Here is a 6,017-nt window from a genome sequence, read left to right as displayed (position 1 = left end):
GAGCCACCACTATCCAGCTGATTAGATATATTTCTTATCATTCATTTTTAATTAAGTATATGTGGGAGTGTTTGTGTGTGATTGTATGCACATATAGATACAGGTGCCCTAGAAAGTCTAAGGTATCAGATCTCCTGGACCTGCAGTTAGGAGTTGTGGGCTGTCCTTGTGCTAGACACTGAGCTCAGGTCGTCTGGGAAAGTAGTAGATTCTCATAACTGCTGCTGAGTTAAACATTTGTTTCAAAAGATGATTTTGATCTGGGCAGTGGTGGCACACACTTTTAATCCTAGCACTTGGAAGGGGCAGGCAGATCTCTGAGTTTGAGGCCAGCCTGGTCTACAGAGTGAGTTCCAGGGCAGCCAGGGATACACAAAGAAACCTTTTCACAAACAAACAAACAAACAAAACCAGGGCTGAAGAGATGGCGCAGGGGTTAAGAACACTGCTCTTCTGCAGGTCCTGAGTTCAAATCCCAGCAACCACATGGTGGCTCACAACCATCCGTAATGAGATGTCTTCTGGTGTGTCTAAAGACAGCTATGTTGTACTTAGATATAATAATAAATAAGTTAAAACAAACAAAACCAGTTGAAATGTACACTGATAGGTGAGTGGACAAAGAAAATATTGACACATAGATGACAAACAAACAACAACAAAACAAAACCCAACCAACCAACCAACCAAAAATCAGTGTTTTCCAGACAAAACAGGGCAGGTGCACATATGAAACCAGTGATTGTGACAGCAGGCATCAAATCTGCCCAAACTGAAGCCCCTCCCCCCCCCCAAAAAACAAAAAAAAACCCAAAAAACAAAAAACAAAAAAAAAAAGAGGAAGGAAGGTGGGCACAAAGTCCTACTCCTAACTGAGGAGTTTGTTTGGTTTGGGGTTTCTTTGTTTTTCCAGGCAGGGTTTCTCTGTGTAGACTGGGCTATCCTGAATCTCTGTAGACCAGGCTGTCTTCCTCTTCTTTTTTAAAAAATTCATTTACTTATATGTAAGTACACTGTAGCTGCCTTCAGACACCCCAGAAGAGGGGATCAGATCTCATTACAGATGGTTGTGAGCCACCATGTGGTTGCTGGGATTTGAACCCAGGACCTTTGGAAGAACTGTCAGTGCTCTTAACTGCTGAACCATCTCTCCAACACTCTCACCACCCCACCCCTAGCGCCCCAGGCTGTCTTCAAACTCAGAGATTTGCCTGCTGAGGGCTGGAGTTAAAAGTGTGAACCATCACAGGCAGGCTGGAGCTATTGGTTTTAGATAACTGCTGGGAGGAAAGTCAGATCTCTTTAAAGGTACAACCCCTGGTATATGACCTGCACTCTAGGACAAATCCTGTGCTGATACAAACTGGGCTTGATGGATTCAAGAGACTGACAGAGAGCAAGTGAACACACAAGAGTGTGCACTCAAACACATACAAAACTGGGTGGGAAGGGAAGTGGGGATGAAGTGAGAATGTGATATGATAGATTTTTTTTTTATTTTTATTATTTCATGTGTATGGGTGTTTTGCTTGCTTGTATGTCTGTATGAGGGTGTCAGAGACCCTGGAACTGGAGTTATAGATGCGTGTGAGCTGCCGTGTAGATACTGGGAATTGAACCCTGATCCTCTGGAAGATGAGCCAGTGCTCTTATTACTGAATCATCTCTCAGACCCTATTTTTCTGTCTGGGGGAGAAAAAAAAAAAGGAGCTTGTCTTAGTTCAGGTTTCTATTGCTGTGATGAAACACTAACCAAAAGCAACTCGAGGAGGAAAGGACTTATTTTCATCTTACCGCCCACCACCGATGAGAAAACAAGGCAGGCACCAACCGGAGCTGATGCAGAGGCTGTGAAGGAGCTGCTTACTGGCCGGTTCAGCTTTCTTTCTTTCTTTCTTTCTTTTTTTTTTTTAGATTTATTTTATTTATTATATGTAAGTACACTGTAGCTGTCTTCAGACACTCCAGAAGAGGGCGCCAGATCTCGTTGCGGATGGTTGTGAGCCACCATGTGGTTGCTATGATTTGAACTCTGGACCTTCGGAAGAGCAGTCGGGTGCTCTTACCCACTGAGCCATCTCGCCATCTCACCAGCCCTCAGCTTGCTTTCTTACAGAATCTAGAACCACCCTCCCAGGGATGGCACCACCCACAGTGGGCGGGGCCCTCCCACATCACTAACTAAGAAAACGTCCTACAGGCTTGCCTATGGCTGGATCTTATGAATGCCTTTGTTCAACTGAGGATGATAAAGGTAGTAAGCACCTGTAGTCCCAGCTAGTCGGGAGACTGAGGCAGGAGGACTGCTTGAGCCCAGACCCCAACACTCTTAGCAGACAGAGAGAGGCAAGCAGATCTCAGTGAGTTCATGGCTAACCTGGTCTACATAGAAAGGTCCGCCGGGCAGTGGTGGCACACGACTTTAACCCCAGCACTTGGGAGGCAGAGGTAGGTGGATCTCTGAGTTCGAGGCCAGGCTGGTCTACAGAGTGAGTTCCAGGACAGAGAAACCCTGTCTCAAAAACAAAACAAAACAAAAAAAAAAAAAAAAAAAAAAAAAGAAAAAAGAAAGGTCCTAGCCAGTCAGAACAACATTGTGAGACCCTGTTTCAAATAAACAAATAAAATAAAATTAGAAAACCTTTAAATAGAAAAGGACATGATAAGAAAACTGTCTGAAGCTAGAGGTGTGGCTCAGTGGTACAGGAATTGTGAACTTGTGACTCCCAGGGTTAATTGGTGCCCTCGCTCTAAACCAGATGAACAAAAACTACAAAAGGCTGCCCCAAGCATCACCGTTTTACACTGCTGCAGAAAACAGGAACAGGAGACCTCTCTCTCTCTCTCTCTCTCTCTCTCTCACACACACACACACACACACACACACACACACACACATACATCGTGCCAGAACAGAATAGATGAATGAATCATAAACTTTCTGTTCTGTTTCCTACCTCTTGACTGGTTTGGACTTGTTCTTAGACCACTTTACATCAAGCAAAGTTCTTCCCATAGGCTAGACATATCTTTCCCACAGCTAGAAATAGCTAATGATGAAAGTGATTTTCAAGCATTTTGTACAAGGAATAAAAACACTGTTCATGCGCAGCCCTGGTGGAATGTGCCTGTAATCATAGCACTTGGGAGGCTAGGGACCTCAAGTTCAAGGCTAGCCTGAGCTACATATGGAGCTAGCCTGAGCTACATGTGGAGTGAGGGAAGGTTTTGGGGGCAGACACAAGACAAGCCTCCAAACAAAAACTAATGTGCAACAGTAACAGTCTGGGTGCATGATGCCAATATTTCTATAGTATAGAAAGAAAAAAGAACAAAGCAAAATAGATCAAAGGCTATTGAATTAAAAAGGAGTGCATTGAATTAAATGCATTGAATTAAAAAGGAGTGGAGAGGAAAGAAACTTACTGTCTGTGACACTTGTTAGTTACAAGAGAAATTTAAGATTTTTTTGGTGGTTCCTAAACAAATTTTTTAAAATTATGAAGCTGGTGTGCTGGCACATGTGTGTGTGGGTGTCCCCTGCAGAGAAGGGTCTTATGCATAGTAGACAATTATCCTAACACCAAACTACATACATCCCCAGCCCAAAGGTGATTTCTTTTAGAGCTTTATATTTTTACTAGAATAACCAAAGCATCCACTCCATTCCTGAGACTACACAGATGGGAGAGAAACCTGAGAGGTTCAAATATGCCTGGCTGATTTTCCAGTTTGGTAGGAATTAAGATAAATGTGTGCCGAAGGGGCTGGAGAGATGGCTCAGTGGGTAAGAGCACCCGACTGCTCTTCCAAAGGTCCAGAGTTCTAATCCCAGCAACCACATGGTGGCTCACAACCATCCGTAACGAGATCTGACGCCCTCTTCTGGAGTGTCTGAAGACAGCTACAGTGTACTTACATGTAATAAATAAATAAATTAAAAAAACAAACAAACAAAAGAAATGTGTGCCGAAATGATTAGATTATCTATACAAATGGGACCTGGGTAGCGGTGGTGGTTAGGCCTGTAATCCCAGCACTTGGGAGGCTGAGGTAGCAGCAATGTCGTAAGGTTGAAGCTAGCTTGAGCTACACATAGGATTAGTTACAATCCACCATAGGTTATGCAGCAAAACCCTACTTCAGCACAAAATATATAAGTGAATAGTAATGTGTTTAATAAGCACGACAAATGGGAAAATCTGGGTAGTGAAGAAGGTGGGAAGAGGGTTAGGTCTCCCCGGATATATTCAGTGTAGATCGAAAATGCCAGCATTCTAACTAGGCTAGACAAACACAGCACAAACTCTTGAAAAATGCCTCAGTCATACCATAAAATGCCAAACATGATCACTACTCAAACCTGCCTTTTTTCGAAAGATCCAATGTTAGTATTTGTCAAGATTTATTTTCCAGGATGGTGAAATGTCAATGGTTATGAGAACTTGCTGTTACCATGACCATGAAGACCCGAGTTCGGAGTCTGCAGAGGCCAGAAGAGGGCATCAGAAACCCTGGAGTTGGGGTTACAGACTAGTGGTTGTGAGCAGGAACATGGGTACTGGGAACTGAACTCGGAACCTTTGCTAGTACAGCAAGAGCTGTACCTGCTGAATCATCTCTCTAGCCCCGGCTCCCCAGTGAGCGTTTCTTCTAGGCCCTGCCCCACAGTTACCTGGCAACAGCCAGGTATGCCTGCCTGACTCACTGTAAAAGGGGCTGGTTGCCGCCTCCTCACCCTCTTACCATCTTACACTCTTCCTTCTCTGTCCCTTCTCCCCCCATTCCCCTCCCCCACCTCTCTGTATGTGCTCATGGCCGGTCTCTACTCCTCTAACTCCTCCCCCTCTCCCCTCCCCTCCTCTTTTCTTTTTTCTCTCTCCTCATCTCTTCTCTTCTCCTCCTCCTCCTCCTTCTTCTACTTCTTCTTCTTCCTTCTCTCTCTCTCTCTCTCTCTCTCTCTCTCTCTCTCTCTCTCTCTCTCTCTCTCTCCTAAACCTCTTAACTCCTCCCCAAACTCTATTCTATACTATACTCCTTGTATGACTGGTATCTCAGGGGGAAGGGATACCTCAGCATGGGCCTGCAGAGGAACCATTCCACCACAACATACCACGCCTCCACCAAGCATATCCCTTCCTTCTTTTTTATAAAACACAACACCCCCCAAAAGAGGTAGAAATCTATAGAACGAGCAACAGTTGCGAACAAATGCCTTTATTCCCACTCAGGAGATAGAGGTAGCCAGAGATTTTCGAGTTCGTGGCTAGCCTATTCTACAGAGCAAAAATTCTAGTATATAGAAAGACCCTGACTTTCTTCAAAAGAAGAAGGGAGGGGACAGTCATGCATCCGTCAGCTGGGTTAATGATCTCCAACATCATTCAACCTTGCGGACTTAACCCAGCACTGGGTCCCTGGTTTCTCTACCTCAATTACCCAAGAAACTGAAGCGCTCCCAACAGCAACCCTCTCTCCTTCCCCCTCCAGTTTGTTCTTCCATGCTCTCCCCTTCCCGGTGCTCACCAGACCCAGGGTTAATTTAGAATCAACACAGATTTCCTTGGCAGGAAGCCCCATGATCTTTGTTGTTGCGGTCCTCTGACCTCTAGACATTGCTCTCCTAGGCTAGATAAGGTTCTGTTTGTTCTTTAGAGGGACAGGAAGGAAAAAAACTCCAAGTATTTATTATCCTGATACACTTGGGAGCATTTATGGTCCAACTACGAATTGCTAAATGTCGGTTCAGGTAATTCTCATTAAAAGCCCAGCCAACCTGGACCTAATATTCGCAGGTGAGAGCAGAAAGCACTGAGACCTGGAGCAATAAGGCTCCGGCTGGAGCGAGGGCAGACCCTGGAGGGACACCTTGGGACACAGCGGGTCTAGCCCCGGGCTAGTACCAACTAGCACTGGAAAAGCCATGCCTGGCTAAGTGCTTTCTACCTGGGCACCGCCCGCTTGGAGCTGCCTGGGGCATTTTGGAGCACAGAGGCTTGGAGCCAGACTGTGAAACA

The sequence above is a fragment of the Mus caroli genome, chromosome 2, assembly GCF_900094665.2.
Source record: "Mus caroli chromosome 2, CAROLI_EIJ_v1.1, whole genome shotgun sequence".
NCBI lineage: Eukaryota > Metazoa > Chordata > Mammalia > Rodentia > Muridae > Mus > Mus caroli.
The sequence above is the reverse complement of the archived record's forward strand: the minus strand, read 5'-3'. Positions refer to the sequence as shown.